At 39.0% G+C, this 16,379-nt stretch overlaps 1 protein-coding gene across 1 annotated transcript in view; it reads left to right on the top strand.

Moving 5' to 3' along the window:
* SEMA5A (semaphorin 5A) overlaps positions 1 to 16,379 on the top strand; it is a gene marked incomplete at its 3' end in the record, with an annotated part of 517,268 nt that overhangs the window by 466,029 nt on the left and 34,860 nt on the right. The window lies entirely within an intron of this gene.

Below are 16,379 nucleotides of genomic sequence, written 5' to 3'. Positions count from 1 at the left end.
TACTTTAAAATGGTACGAATTCCAATATTTGAGCTTCCTCCTGTAAATAAAATTGTAAACATAATGGCCTTGAGCCCTTTGCAGGCCATCATCCTGCGTGTTCATCAAATGCAGTCTTATTTCCCATGCCGCACCTCATGCACGTCAACTGCAGTCTAGTCGTCTAGTCCAGCTTAGTTCTCTCACAACAAGCCTTGAACAACCATGAGTGTGAGGCACCACTCAGGATGCAGCTGGGTGGAATATGAAGCTGGTTGACTTGCTGAGCTTGACCTTAAGGAGCTGTCACTCTGGAATCAGAAAGATCCCAAGACCAAATAATACAGATGCCTGATAGAAAGTATCATAGTTGAATGCAAGCCACAGGTGTTCAAAGAATGGAAGGAGTCAAGCTCATAACTTTAAACTCCTTGTGCATGAGCCAGGCTTCTCTGAAGAAGTCCCATGCCATCATTTGGGTTTTCTTGGGTGGTTATTGAGACTTCAGGAGGTCAGTGCTCAACGGGACTGTCATACAAATGGTGATGCCAAGACGTTTGTTTCAGCAAGAGGAGTTGGCATTGGAATTGACTGAGGCTCTGTTGTTTTCCTAGAGTTGTGGTAGTGGCTTGCTTACGGTCCTGAAGGTGCCATATTATGTCCACTGAGGAGCCCTCATGGTTTACATGACAGAATAGGGGTTGGCCTGTGGGTCTTCAGTGCAGTTGTTATGTTTTCAATTGCAAATCTCACGAAAACAAATGGGTCTTTTAGCTTGTGTCTTAAACTAGAAATAGAAATAATTCTGACCCATTGTGATTTATGTTGAATTTTGTAAACCACAAATCTGGTGCTTCCATGTGTGTGCCTTCCTGAAGGGATTTGACAGGCTTCTCCTCAGGTGCACATGTTTTACACAACCTTCTCAGGGCCTGCACTGCTCTCTCCTTGTCTGGACTGTCATCTTCAGCTCTATAGAGCCCTGCTTTTCTCAGATATACCCCATGTGTATCTGTACATCTACAGTATAACAAGATAAATCTTGACAAGGGAAACATCATTTCATTCTGATAGAAATTGTTGATTTTTAAAATTGTGACTACTGGCTTCCAACTTTTACTTGATGTTTTGTGGGGAAAGAAAAGTCATCAATGGATGTTGTAAATTTTTCTAAGTAGACTTGGTTTATTTTCCCTCAGCAGAATTTGTAACCTCCCTTTGTTGCTTTAGCACTGCTGTTTGCGTAGCAGAGGCCTCTGAGTAGGGATGACTGTGAGCTTACTGTGAACCTCTCAGCTTTTGCCTTCTTGGTTTGAGAGGAATCTGAATTAACTCCCAGCCTAAGCACTCAAGGTAAAAATGATAGGCTTTCTACATAACTACTTACAACAGGCCTCCTGTTACCAAAGGAGGTTTTACAAGCCTGGGACTTTGCAGACATTTCATTTACATCTCAGTGGAGGACAGATATTTGCTTGGCACAGCTTTAAATTATAAATCATGTTCTCATAACTATATTAGGGTAAAGTCACTGGTGAACATGAAGTGAGAGGAAGTTGGTGATGCCGGGGCTTTCCTGTGCTTCTGCATGAGGGACCAAGGGATACTCTTGGAGAATCGCTTGAGATTCCAAACTCCCCAGCTGCAGGTGCCCTGTCTCTTTGGTTCATCATTGCATCCTCAGGACATTCTCAGTGCCTGGCATAAAGTAACTGCTCCATGAATAGTTTCTTAGGCGTTGCGTTACATGCATTGACAGAATTCAGATTAAGGGAGAACTGTCTGTTTCAAGTTTGAGGCCAGTTGCACAGATCAAACAGTTTCGCCAGAAGTCCCCAAACGGTCATCGCATTTGTAAGGAGACATGCAGAGAAGAGTTCTTTCAACATTTTAAGTTGTATTATCTTTCTCTTCTTTACTTAATCTTTCACAGCTTTTTCCAGGGCCACCTTTAGGAGTAGGGAAAGGCACTGGAAGTTAAAGAGCTATCAGCAGATGGAAACGGAAATTTGTTTGAAAGTGAGGACCTTTGTAGCAGGTTCACCCAAGGTAATATGTTCAGTGCTTGAGTTACTGGGTAAATGGCATTGGGGCTGAGAATTAGAAATAAATGGCATCCAGAGGCACTGCTATCTTGTAAAGTGCCTTTGTGTGAAGTAGAACAAGTTTACCCTGCTGGAGGTCACAACACCATAGGCTCAGGTCTTGGCAGGTAGCCAGCATGCTCTTGTGCAAAGACTTGGCCCCCTTCCTCTGGGCACAGAGAGCCCTATGTCAAGGCTCAGGGCACAAGAGGTGATTCTGGCTGAATTTCCACGCTCTCACATGGCTTCTTTTGTGCATTGTACAGACTGTACAATCTTGTACAGAGTAAATTCATCAGGCTTTAAATATAAATTACACATGTATACACACATATTTACATTTCACTTATATTTACATATTCATATTCACAATATGATATTTATAGTGACCAAGTGGAGAATCTTGTAAATAATGCATTTTATGTTGATAAGATTAAGAGAGAAAGAAAGTTACAATCATTTCAATAGATGTAGAATAAACATTTGATAAGTTTAACACTCATCATAATATGAATTGTGAGTGAATAATTCATAGAGTGAATGGGAGCTTTCACCTTATGAAGGATACCTATTGAAATCTTACCACAAACATACTTAGTGATGAAAGGTTAGAAGCCTTTCTGTTAAAGTCAAGAAAAAGCCCAGGATTCCTGCCAGGGCTGCTAGCGTTCAATACCATATTGTACTGGAGATCACAGCCAATTCAATGCAACAAGGTAAAGAAATAAGGGTGGTAAGGTCAAGAACGGGGATAATTTATCTCAAAGATTCCCTCCACCCCTCTTGCCTGCATCTCAAAGGTCTGAGGTTATTGGTTAATGACTGGTCATTACATGTAGTGCAATATTCGCCCATTGCCGTCTTTCGTGACAGATGCCATGCTGAGCCTCTATGGGGGGGAGTTGGTGGGGGACTCACAACTGGATGCACTCCTCGTCTCTGACCCATTTGAACTCTAGCAGCTTGATCTTTCTCTCTTTTATCTTTTAAAATTGTTTATTGAGTAAAGAGTTATTCAGTATTTTTAAAGATTTTGAACACCATTGACCAAAAGTTATGAAAAATTATCCAAGGGACAGCAGCTTGTTTTCTGGTGCAGGGGCCACATTAGCGCCATGTCTTACAGGGGAAGTGCTGTGAGGTTTGATCCTTGCCAAGTGCCTGCTGTGTGATAAATAGCAAGTGTTCAGTGCTTGGCCAGAAATAAAGGAATGAGAAATAGATAAGTACTGTCTTCTCAAGTCTCACAGTCTGTTAGGGAGACCCCTGCACAGACAGGTCACTGGGTATTGCATCCTTCGCCAGTTCTAGGGTACAGTGGTAGCACAAAGAAGGAGTAGTGTTTTCAGGTAAATTTAGGAGAATAGAATCTTGCATGAATGATGGCAGCTCTGGCAAAAGCATCGAGGCCTGAACCCACAGCATTTGTGAGCCATCAGACTGTGGCATGTGGCTAGTATACCGGCCACAGGGGTGGGAGTGGTTAACACAGTGCCATGGATGAGACTTTTCCAAATATCAGAGAAGCTAAGCACTTTGAATTTGATTCTGCTGGTAACAAGGAACTGCAGAAATGCAATTACTACTAATTAGCCCAGTGCCTTTGAAACTGGCACCATGACCTACTGTTCAAAATCTCTTGCAGGAGAGCCTCTACACTCCTATTTGGATTATAATTTTGTGGAATTCCATATATATATGTGTGTGTGTGTGTGTTTATAAATGTAGGCTTCCTGCTGCTGCTGTCATCTGCATCTGCCTGTGTAAATTCTTGTTTGAACAACCATACATCTCATTCCCGATATTTTGTAATGTTCTATCTGAATATGATTAGAAAACCTCAGAGTGCAACAAAGCCGAGCAACCGCTAATATTGAGGAGCATTCTGAAATAAAGAAAACTAACATTTTTTTTCTGTAACAGTATAAGAGAAAACTTAGATTTCTATACTCACCCTAACATAGCAATTATTCTTATTCTATATACTTATATTTATAGGAAAATTAAGCAATTGAAAAATATTTTCTTCATTTTATTTATTTATTTATTTATTTATTTATTTATTTATTTTTATTTATTTTTTTGAGACGGAGTCTCACTCTGTTGCCAGGTTGGAGTGCAGTGGCACAATCTTGGCTCGCTGCAACCTCTGCCTCCTGGGTTCAAGCGATTCTTCTGCCTCAGCCTCCTGAGTAGCTGGGGCTACAGGCACACGCCACCATGCCCAGCTAATTTTTGCTGTTTTAGTACAGACAACATAGTTTCACTACGTTGGGCAGAATGGTCTCAATCTTTTGACCTCGTGATCTGCCCACCTTTGCCTCCCCTTTGGGAGGCCACTTTTGCACTTTTGCTGGGATTACAGGCATGAGCCACCACGCCTGGCCACTGTCTTCATATTTTGAAAGAGCAGATGTTTTTACGAAACATCTGCTCTTTTATAGAGAATTTTATATAGAATTTTATAATTCTATAATTTTATAGAATTTTTTTATATAGAACTTTATAATTCTATAATTTTTATAGAATTCTTTGTCTAAGTGAACAGAAATTGAAGCAAAATGCAGTCAGTACACTTGCTTAAATTTTGCAATGTTTCCTAGGAGAGAAAAATAAATAAAAACATTTATTCAGGGTAGAGAAGTCTATGAATAACAACTGAAGCATTTTCTATAGGCCTGAAAGAGGGCTTTGAATAAGAAACATCCCACCTTATTAAAGAAGCAACATTCTAGAACAGATTTGTAACTGCATTTGTTGGCTTAGATAACCTTATACATGAACTGGCATATAAGTGACCTCCATTATAAGTTATCATATTTTAATATATAAAAGTGTGTGTATGTGTGTGTGTTTATAGTGATAAGGAGAATGATTTGTACAGCCAGAAACTAAAGAATGTATATACAGCATGCATTAGGAAAAATAAATATAAAATAAACAAATATAATAAAATAAATATCTGTGACTAAAATATGAATTTGAAAGAAATCTGCCCATTTAATTATTTAATCACCATTTTATGTTTTAGAAATACACAGCAGAATGATTTTCAAATCATATTAAAGCAGATGAAGATCCAGTCTTTAAACATTGATTTGGATAATTATTTATTTTATAGGAAACTTCAAGATACATGAACTATTTTATATCATTGCCATATGTTAAGTATTTTAAAGTCTAGAAATGTTTAAATTCAACTTATACTTTTGATTTAAACATCCTAAATATTTTAATTTCACTGTAGTGCTCAGTTATGTGAAAATAGCCATGTCAGTAATGGCAGCCAGGATCAGGGTCTGATTTAGGGAGCAGGTGAGCAACAGGGATATTGCTGACCCATACCTGGTGGCAAGGATTTAGATGATGTCCTCACATCATGCTGTATCTGGCTGTTTCCTTGATACTTTCTCTATCAGCTTAGTCGTCTATTTCCCAGATTGTCACACAGATGGAAGTAGAGACAAGTCCACAAAAGTGGGCACAGAGAAAGCAGCAGAGTTGCTGCCTGATAATCTAAAACTTAAGTTAAAAAAAATGTAAGATTAAAAAAAGAAGATGTAAGAACTGTGTTTAGGCTATGGCCAAAAAATAAAATAAAATAAAATGCATTAATAGTATTCTCAATAATAAATAAACTTAATTGTAACTCCAAGAACTAAATTAAGTTCAGAAAGAAATGGCCGTAGGTCTCAGAAATAAATCTATCACCAGCATTCATAAACAGATTATTGGGTCATGATGTTGTCACTTCATTTAGAAAGAATATTTGCTTTTGTGAGAAAATACATTTCTTTTGCTTGCAGATTGGGAAGCTCCTGGCTAATGTTGCTCCTGGCTTTGGTAGGTGTATTAGTCCATTTTCACGCTGCTGATAAAGACATACCCAATTTTTTAAATTGGTCAATTTACAAAAGAAAGAGGTTTATTGGACTTAGAATTCCATGTGTCTAGGGAGGCCTCACAATCATGGTGGAAGGTGAAAGGCACATCTCATATGGCGGCAGACGAGAGGAGAGCTTGTGCAGGGAAACTCCCATTTTTAAAACCATCAGATCTTGTGAGACTTATCACTATCATGAGAACAGCACAGGAAAAAATCCACCTCCATGTGGGTCCACCCAGACCCTCACCAGGTCCCTCCCCCAACACGTGGGAATAATGGGAGCTACAAGATGAGATCTGGGGAGGGACAGAGAGCCAAACCATATCATTCTGCCCCTGGTCCCTCCCAAATGTCATGTCCTCACATTTCAAAACCAATCATGGCTTCCCAACAGTCTCCCAAAGTCTTAACTCATTTCAGCATTAACTCAGAAGTCCACAGTCCAAAGTCTCATCTGAGACAAGCAAAGTCCCTTCTGCCTATGAGGGTGTAAAATTGAAAGGAAATTATTGTTTCCTAAATACATTTGATAAATACAGCCATTCCAAATGGGAGAAATTGGCCAAAACAAAGGGGCTCCAGGCCCTATGCAAATCCAAAATCCAACAGGGCAGTCAAATCTTAGACCTCCAAAATGATCTCCTTTGAGTCCATGTCTCACATCCAGGTCACACTGATGCAAGAGGTGGGTTTCCATTGTCTTGGGAAGTGCCAACCCTGTGGCTTTGTAGGGTACAGCCTCCCTCCTCGCTGCCTTCACAGGCTGGCATTGAATGTCTGCAGCTTTTCCAGGTATGTGGTGCAAGCTGTCAGTGGATCTACCATTCTGGGGTCTGGAGGATGGTGGCCCTCTTCTCACAGCTCCACTAGGTGGTGCCCCAGCAGGGACACCGTGAGGGGACTCTGACCTCACATTTCTCTTCTAAACTGCCCTAACAGAGATTCTCCATGAGAGCCCCACCCTGCAGCAAATTTCTGCCTGGACATCCATGTGTTTCCATACATCCTCTAAAATCTAGGTGGAGGTTCCCAAACCCCAATTCTTGACTTCTGTGCACTTGCAGTCTCAACACCATGTGGAAGCTGCTAAGGCTTGGGGCTTGCACCCTCTGAAGCCACAGATCGAGCTCTATGTTGGCCCCTTTCAGCCATGGTTAGAGTGGCTGGGATGCAGGGCACCAAGTCCTTAGGCTGCACACAGCACAGGAAACCTGGGCCAAGCCCACGTGACCCCTTTTTCCTCCTAGGCCTCTGGGCCTGTAATGAGTGGGGCTACCAAAAAGACCTCTGACCTGCCCTGGAGACATTTTCCCCATTGTCTTGGGGATTAACATTTGGCTCCTTGTTACTTACGCAAATTACTGCAGCTGGCTTAAATTTCTCCTCAGAAAATGGGATTTTCTTTTGTATCCCATTGTCAAGCTGCAAATTTTCCAAACTTTTATGTTCTGCTTCCACAAATCTCTAGAGCAGGGGGAAAATTCCACCAGTCTCTTTGCTACAATATAATAAAAGTCACCTTTGCTCCAGTTCCCAACAGGTTCTTCATTTCCATTTGAGACCACCTCAGCCTGGACCTTATTGTCCATATTGCTATTCGCATTTTAGCATTTTGGGAAAAACCATTCAGCAAGTCTCTAGGAAGTTCCAAACTTTCCCACATTTTTGTCCTCTGAGCCCTCCAAAGTGTTCCAACCTCTGCCTATTATGCAGTTCCAAAGTCACTTCTAGATTTTGGGGCTCAGCAGTACCACACTCACAGTATCAATTTGCTTTATTATTTTGTTTTCATGCTGCTGATAAAGACATACACAAGACCAGGGAATTTACAAAAGAAAGAGGTTTATTGGACTTACAATTCCACGTGGCTGTGGAGGCCTCACAATTATGATGGAATGTGAAGGGAATACCTCACATGGCTGCAGACAAGAGAAGAGAGCTCATGCAGGGAAACTCCTGTTTTCAAAACCATTTTATCTCATGAGACTTACTCACTCATGAGAACAGCAAGGGAAAAACCTGCCCTCATGAATCAATTATCTCCCAACAGGTTCCTCCCACAATACGTGGGAATTTTGGGAGCTACAAGATAAGATTTGAATGGGGACATAGCCCAACCGTATTGGGAGGGAAGCCAACAGAAACATCACTGGAGAACAAGGAGCTCCACTCATCCTGTGGGCTTTCAAATTAACCTTGTCCCTCAGTTGGGACTGCATGTTCTGGAAAGGCCACCATCATACTCTAGTCTTTTCATTTGGATGACTGCTGGAACAGGAAGCACACATCTTGAGGATCTATAAAACCAGGGCTCAAAAATTTTAAGCTTTATTACAAAAATAATATTTGCATCCAACTATGTTGATAAGTTATTATTTCTAACTAGTAGGTCTTTTATTTTCTTTGATCAAGATTTTCAACTTTTATTAAAGGGGCTAAGGGGCTAAGATTTCTCTAAGGTTTTCCTTTTGTTAGCAATGATATTCCACTTTTAGGGCATGGATAATTTAGGCAGAATTGATTGCTCAAGGTAACTAAACTGCTGCATGTGTTGCAATTCTAGTACCATGATCAAGGAAGACAATGGCACCTGTATATGAAACAAGTCAGTCTGTCAGACACAGAGTCCTCGATCAGGTGGTTCATGGGATTGGCCAGAGTGACAATTACTGTGTACTAGTGTTATGGAACACTAAGTCCCTCTTGCATCTTAACTCCTTTCATAAGTAGTTGTTGTAGGGCTGATGGCACTTCCACGTCTTCCTTAAACTTCATGGGTTTATTTTAACCATTGGTGTCTGAGAATTCTCAGGAGAAATCTCAGCATCTTGCACATGGTATAGATGTTCGAACAGTGATCACTGAAAGATGGATGGATGGATGGATGGATGGACGGAGGGATGAATGAATGGAAAACCTGATATTTCAATTATCGTAACTGTGTTGTAAATAGAAAGTATCACTTAGGCAACATTACTTTGACTTGTAGTTTCAAACATGTACATGTTTAAATTATGGTATATAGGTCATTATCCATAAGTTCTGGCAGGAAGTATTAATGCCATAATAAGAATCTAACTAAATTACCTGAGTTATTTTAAAAAGTCATTTAAAATCTGAATTTAAGAGGAATTTAAAACACTGTAGAAATACCGTAGCAAGATGATAATGAGTCTTCCATATGGAAAATTCCTTGCCAGTGGGAAACTGGATGTGTATATCTATATCTATATCATCTATATCTGTATCTACACACACATATGTATATTAGGGTTTTATTACTCTGTAATAAATTAGTACAAATTCAATGGTTTAATACTACATGTATTTATTATCTGATTATTCCGTGCATCAAAGTCTGGGAAAATTCAGACAGTGCCCTCAGCTCTCACAATTAATTTCCCATAGTAAATTGACCAATAAAAGAACAACAAAATGCAGTTCCTTGGGATTTAAATTGTAGGAAAGTGATGTTGATAACACATACATATTTTCCAATTCTCAGATCCATTAAATGATGAAATCCCAGCATAGAGAGCCAGGAAAACTCCCAAGAGTTCCAAATATTTGCATACAATTAAATGAAATGTGACAAGGACATTGACCATAGCTGTGCAAATACTTCATTCATGATGTGAGAATTTTAGATTAAATAAATGTTTCTACTACTATCTTTTAGAGCAGTAAATCTTAACTACTTATTTATAGAATATGAACTGATAAAAAGACAGCTTCATGTAAACTCAGATAACATCATATTTAGAAGATAATTTTCCACTGGATGAGCACAGATGGAGTAAAATGATACCCCTCGAAACTTGGATGCAAGTTAAATTTAAACTTCTTTTACCAGTTATATAAATGCACCCTGCTGTGGATATTCCTCATAGGATAATTATGGGGTATTGTGACCATGTGCATTTTCTAGGAGAGAGGATGATTTCTCCAGTGGCCATTTTGGAGAATCCATGATGCTTTCGTGATGTGCATCTGATCTTTGCTTCCAGGGCTCTGTAAAGATGCCCTATAGAACAGGCTCCATGCCAGTCACTGTAAACACATTATCTCACTTAATGCTTCTAAATTAGCATTGTGGATGACTTTCTTTCTATCCCATTTTACAGATGAGAAAGTGGAGGCACTAGGTTAAGGATTGAAGGGAGTACAACGCTGGGCAGACCTTGGTGAACTCTCCTGCTTATAACACAGAGCAATGAACTTGGGAGTGAGCACAGAGCATCACAGTTTAGGCTGACTAGCCCACTTCTGAGTGAACTCAGAGAAGAAAATCATTTTCAAGACGTCAACACTAATGAAGAATCAACTCTCTCTGTCTTAGGTAGTCACTGGAAACTCAGTCACCTACAAAGAGTCTTAAAGGAGATGGATATTTTAGACAGTTTTCCCCATTAAAATACAGAAGCAATGGGCTAAGAATTTTATGAACATAAGACTCCATCCTCAATCTTTTGAATTCTTTTTACATTGGGCAGAGAAAGGTAACTTCTATACAATTTCAAAACAGTAGGGATACACCCTTATTTTCAGTTTTTAAATCAGTAAATCGATTGTAGAATCTGTCATTCAACAACGAAATTCTCACATCTCTTGAGAATTTGTTTGATTCCAGATAGCATTCTCCCTGGCAGCATTTGCAAGAAGCTCTGAGTAAAAGGGCTCCAAGCGCAGTTCTGATCACTCATTTGGAGAAACCCATTTAACTTTCTTTAACCCAAGACTTCACAGTCTTTCTTGACAACAGATGCTTTTCCTGTAGCACTCATTAGTACCCTGCGGAGTCGTCCTTTAGGAAAAACTCGTCCCTGGAAGGAATAGAACACCACTTTTAAGTTCTGTGAATTCCCTTAAAGCAAAAGATACTTACTCAACACATTTCACTCAAAAATAGTGGACTGAAATTCACAGCTTTAATGGAATTGTTAAAGTTGAAGTACAAATTGTCAACACATGCATAGTTTATCACTATTCTGGAAAGTTAAATTCAGAAATGTGAGTTCTGAATAGTATCAGGTACCTTAAAATAACATGAATTGTAACCACTGACCTCACCTTGCTAGATAACCTGCAGGACTTTCATCAACACCTCAAATTGCCTATGTACCATTAATAACAAGTAATGGTCATTTTTTTTTAACTGAAACTTTTCCATGAGGAAACGCTGTAGAAATACCGTAGCAAGATGATAATGAGTCTTCCATATGGAAAATTCCTTGCCAGTGGGAAACTGGATGTGTATATCTATATCTATATCTATATCATCTATATCTGTATCTACACACACATATGTATATTAGGGTTTTATTACTCTGTAATAAATTAGTACAAATTCAATGGTTTAATACTGCATGTATTTATTATCTGATTATTCCGTGCATCAAAGTCTGGGAAAATTCAGACAGTGCCCTCAGCTCAATGTCTCACAGGCTGAAATTGAGGTGTTGGCCAGAACTGCAGTCTTTCTGTGGCTAAGTGTTTCAAGCTTGCTAGGTATTTATAGAATTTAGTTCCCTGCAGTTTTAGGACTGAGGTCTTGTGTTTCCTGCTGGCTATAGGCTAGAGGGTGGCGTTCTCGGCTCCTAGGCTGCTCTTAGTCCTAGCCATATGGCTCACTCACCACAAGGCAGCTTCCTTCTTCAAAGCCAGCAAAAAAAAAATCTCTTTCTAGGTACGAGGAGGTTGTGGATTATTGTAACCTGATTAAGAGGGTGACTATCCCATCATCTTCTCACCAACACTCCAAGAGAGAAAAGATTATGCAGAGTGTGACACCCAGGTGGTGGGAATCTCGGGGTTTGTTAGAATTCTCCCCACCACAGGTGTGTGAGTGGGTGCTTCCTATCAGAGGGCCCCTCAGATCAGAGCTGCATCACAATGAAGGAGTCAGGGTGCAGGTGATGGAAGAAGATGGACCAGCTGCTCTGAAGGCTCTAAGCAGGACTGTTCACCTGTGGACCCTGAGGACACACAATACCACATGCCTCATGAAAACAAGAAGACTGGGTAGTGCAAACTACGTGGCTACCCCTGAGTCTTTGTGAGAGGTCTTCAGGAGTTTTACCAATTGAGTAAGACAATAGAAGAAGATGCTACAATTGTTTCATCCTAAGTTCCTTCAGTTTTTAATTTTTTTAAATTATACTTTAAGAGTTCTGGGATACATGTAAAGAACATGCAGTTTTGTTACATGGGTATACATGTGCCATGGTGGTTTGCTGCACCCATCAACCTGTCATCTACGTTAGGTATTTCTCCTAATACTATGCCTCCCCTAACCCCCACCTCCGACAGGCCCCCCGTGTGATGTTGCCCTCCCTGTGTCCATGTGTTCTCACTGTTCAACTCCGACTTATGAGTGAGAACATGTGGTGTTTTGTTTTCTGTTCTTGTGTTAGTTTGCTGAGAATGATGGTTTCCAGCTTCATCCAAGTCTCTGTGAAGGACATGAACTCATCCTTTTTTATTGCTGCATAGTATTACATGGTGTATATGTGCCACATTTTCTTTAACCAGTCTATCATTGACGGACAATTTGAAAGACACTAGGTCTTTGCTATTGTGAACAGTGCTGCAATAAACATATGTGTGCCCGTGTCTTTATAGTAGAATGATTTATAATCCTTTGGGTATATACCCAGAATGGGATTTCTGAGTCAAAAGGTATTTCTGGTTCTAGATCCTTGAGGAATTGCTACACTGTCTTCCACAACGGGTGAACAAATTTATATTCCCACCAATAGTGTAAAAACGTTCCCATTTCTCCACATCCTCTCTAGCATCTATTGTTTCCTGACTTTTTAATGATCACCATTCTAACTGGCGTGAGATGGTATCTCATTGTGTTTTTGATTTGCATTTCTCTAATGACCAGTGCTGTTGAGCTTTTTTTCATATGTTTGTTGGCTGCATAAATATCTTCTTTTGAGAAGTGTCTGTTAATATCCTTCACCCGCTTTTTGATGGGGTTGTCTTTTTTATTGTAAATTTGTTTAAGTTCTTTGTAGGTTCTGGATATTAGCCCTTTGTCAGATGGATAGACCGCAAAAATTTTCTCCCATTCTGTAGGTTGCCTGTTCACTCTTATGATAGTTTCTTTTGCTGCGCAGACGCTCGTTCTTATTTCTTGTTGTCTGCTAGCTTTTGAATTTGTTTGCTGCTGCTTCTCTAGCTCTTTTAATTGTAACATTAGGGTGTCAATTTTAGATCTTTCCTACATTCTCTTGTGGGCATTTAGTGCTATAAATTTCCCTCTAAATACTGCTTTGGCTGTGTCCCAGAGATTCTGGTACATTGTGTCTTTGTTCTCACTGGTTTCAAGTAACTTATTTATTTCTGCCTTAATTTTGTTATTTATCCAGTAGTTATTCAGGAGCAGGTTGTTCAGTTTCCATGTAGTTGTGTGGTTTTAAGTGAGTTTCTTAATCCTGAGTTTTAATTTGATTGCACTGTGGTCTGAGAGACTGTTTATTATGATTTCTGTCCTTTTGCATTTGCTAAGGAGTGTTAGTTTTAAAAAGCAAAAAATTTTTAATGGCATCCAAATGATCTGGGAGAGGAAAATGGTATTTAAATTATTTGCCTTTAATTTTCAGGTAAAAAGCAAGTTGTTATATATTTAAACCATGCGATTCACATTTATTTTTATTTATAGTTTGTATATTTATATTTTTTATATTTCTCAAATCTCAAAACTTAAAAATGTTAGATATCAATTTAAACAGAAAATATTAATTTATCATAGACTAATCATCAGGTCTTTGCAAACTATTTACCATTAGTGGCCTATGCTGCTGAATGAAGAGTTTTTAATGCAGTATATATTTTTATCAAAGAGATGGTTCACCAAGGACATGAGTATGGTTTTATCCTGTGCCTGCCATAAGTACTCTATTATTCTAATTTTATTTTATATTTTCTTGCCAAAAAATTGGAGCCAGGTTGGCCCTATACAAGTATGTTTATGTGACTGTAATCATCACATACATATCCTATTATTATAGGTAGAATTTTTTTTCTAAATCTTGTTTTTCTTATTGTTGCATATGTGTGACTCTGTGTGTGTGTGTGTGTGTGTGTGTGTGTGTACATACCCAGCTGAAATTTTCTGGTAAGACGGCAGACCAATATTTGCCACTTTTTTTGGTCCTTAAAAGAATCTAGGGTAAATGTCCCCATGAATTATTGTAAAAGCAAATTCATGACAGTTCAGCTGAAGCCTTAATCTTAAATAACACAATCTCACTTTGATTTTTGTTATGTATTCGAATGCTTCCAAAGTTCCTCATAAGAACTCTTAAAATCTGTACAAATTATCTTCATGTTCTCAAGCACTTACAGTATATTTAAACATTTTCCCTTAAAAACGGAAGAATAGAAGTAAAAGGTGGATGTCTCTGCTCAAGGTCACCCATTTCAATTGTTAGCTTGAGAAGGACACTTTTCCCAAAGGACGGGTATTTACTTCTATCTAAAAGTACTTACTCCTCTCATTGCAAGATATTTGCTAGGAAAAAGATATTTGAATTCCTGGCTTTTGCTCTCAGAGAGTGAGAATTTACAGACATTACAGTGAGACAATAAAATAAATAGATGGATCTTATCATTTCAGATGTAAGTTTATGGAAGCAAAAGTGCCCTCAAATCACAGCCTCTGTGATAAAGAAGACTTCCAGTGGCAGCACTGATTTTCTTATTCTCCTGAGCTTTAGACTATTATAAAAGGAATGCCTAAAATAATGTGTAAGGAGGAAAGCCAGTTCCATTTTTGTATACACACACACATATAAATGTGTGTGCACATACATACATCATTTTTGAGCAAGAAAGCAGAGGAGTATGTGTTTGCTTCTCTGCACTTAGAAGAACCCAGGTTGGCTACAGGTTGAAAGTGAACCCGTCCATTGAAAAGCCCTTGAGATTTTGGCTCAGTTGCTCCCCACTTGGAGCCAGTGAGGGTGCCAGTTACTCAGGTGAGACATGAAGTCGCATCCATCCCAGGCTTTGCCCTAGAGAAGCTCACAGGCTTGGGAGACCCCTTTGCGAACAAGTGGCATAGTAAATGTTCATGATGCATGATAAGCTATTTAGAGAGTACTGTAGCTACTTAGAGCAAACCTGCAGAAAGTCAGTTACTGCGTAGAATAGTGGGATTGTGGATGATTTGCTACTTTAGAAATGCTCACTTTTTGGTTACAATATTGTTTTCACATTTTCCCAAAACATTTCTATTGTATTTTATTGTGCTTTTATGACTAGTAAGAGTAGTGGAAAGAAACCAGGAATATCGAAAATCTCTAAATCATTAGCCTCTCTCCAGAGTAACTAGCGTATACTGAGTTTGTCTTTTGGCATTTTGAATGTCGCCTCTTTTCCCCTTCTATGAGCCAGATCCAAATACATGCCCTGGGAGTTTATTTGGGAGGGCTGAGTAAATCTAAAGCAAGGTTGTGGATTGCAAAGGCATTTTGGTGTTAGGAGATCAGTTCGTCTATCCTCTTACATGGCATTTGGTGGGAGGTACTACAAGCATTTAAATATGTTTTTAGAGGGTTGGATGGTGAGGAAGTAAGAAACAGTCCTGGAATCAAGTTCTCCTAAGTTACCCTGTGACTCCCACACTTCTCCAAATCCCATGGAAGGTGATTGTATGATAATTCCCTCATGTTCAAAGGCCCGTGCCAGCAGGAAAATGCACTGTTGCCAAAGAAACTGATTAGAAGGGAAATAAGTGATTTTAAAAGAATGAGGAACATGCACAGGCTACACACACACACACACACACACACACACACACACATCATAATGCATAGTCAATGTACTGGCTGGCTATGTGGTAGAAAATAGCGTCATTTTTTGGACATATATGGTGGAATGTAAAAATGGAACGGATGGTGCATGCTTTATATTTATGAAGCATTTATCTACAAATACTGGTCATATTCAGTCCTAAGTAACCAAACATAAATGCCATGAGAAAAATTACTATAATTTTAATATATGCAGGTATGTACAAACTCACAGTTGTTTGGGATACCATTTTTTATTTGTACAAACTTGTGGTGTACACGTGAAATATTGTTACATGTATATAATGTGTGTGTGTGTGATCAAGACAGGGTATTTAGGGTGTCCACCACCCAAGTACAATGCATTTCTGCTTAATTATAGTTACCCTACTCTGCTAGCAAATACTGAATTTACTCCTTCTATCCAGCTGCGTGTTTTTACTTTTTTTTTTTTTCTTTTTTTTATTTTATTTTATTTTTTTTATTATTATACCTTAAGTTCTAGGGTACATGTGCATAACGTGCAGGTTTGTTACATATGTATACTTATGCCATGTTGGTGTGCTGCACCCATCAACTCGTCAGCACCCATCAATTCATCATTTATATCTTGTATAACTCCCCAAT

This window comes from Rhinopithecus bieti, unplaced genomic scaffold (assembly GCF_001698545.2).
Source record: "Rhinopithecus bieti isolate Rb0 unplaced genomic scaffold, ASM169854v2 scaffold_70290, whole genome shotgun sequence".
NCBI classification, from domain to species: Eukaryota; Metazoa; Chordata; class Mammalia; order Primates; family Cercopithecidae; genus Rhinopithecus; species Rhinopithecus bieti.
This window is presented reverse-complemented; position numbering and strand designations above follow the sequence as displayed.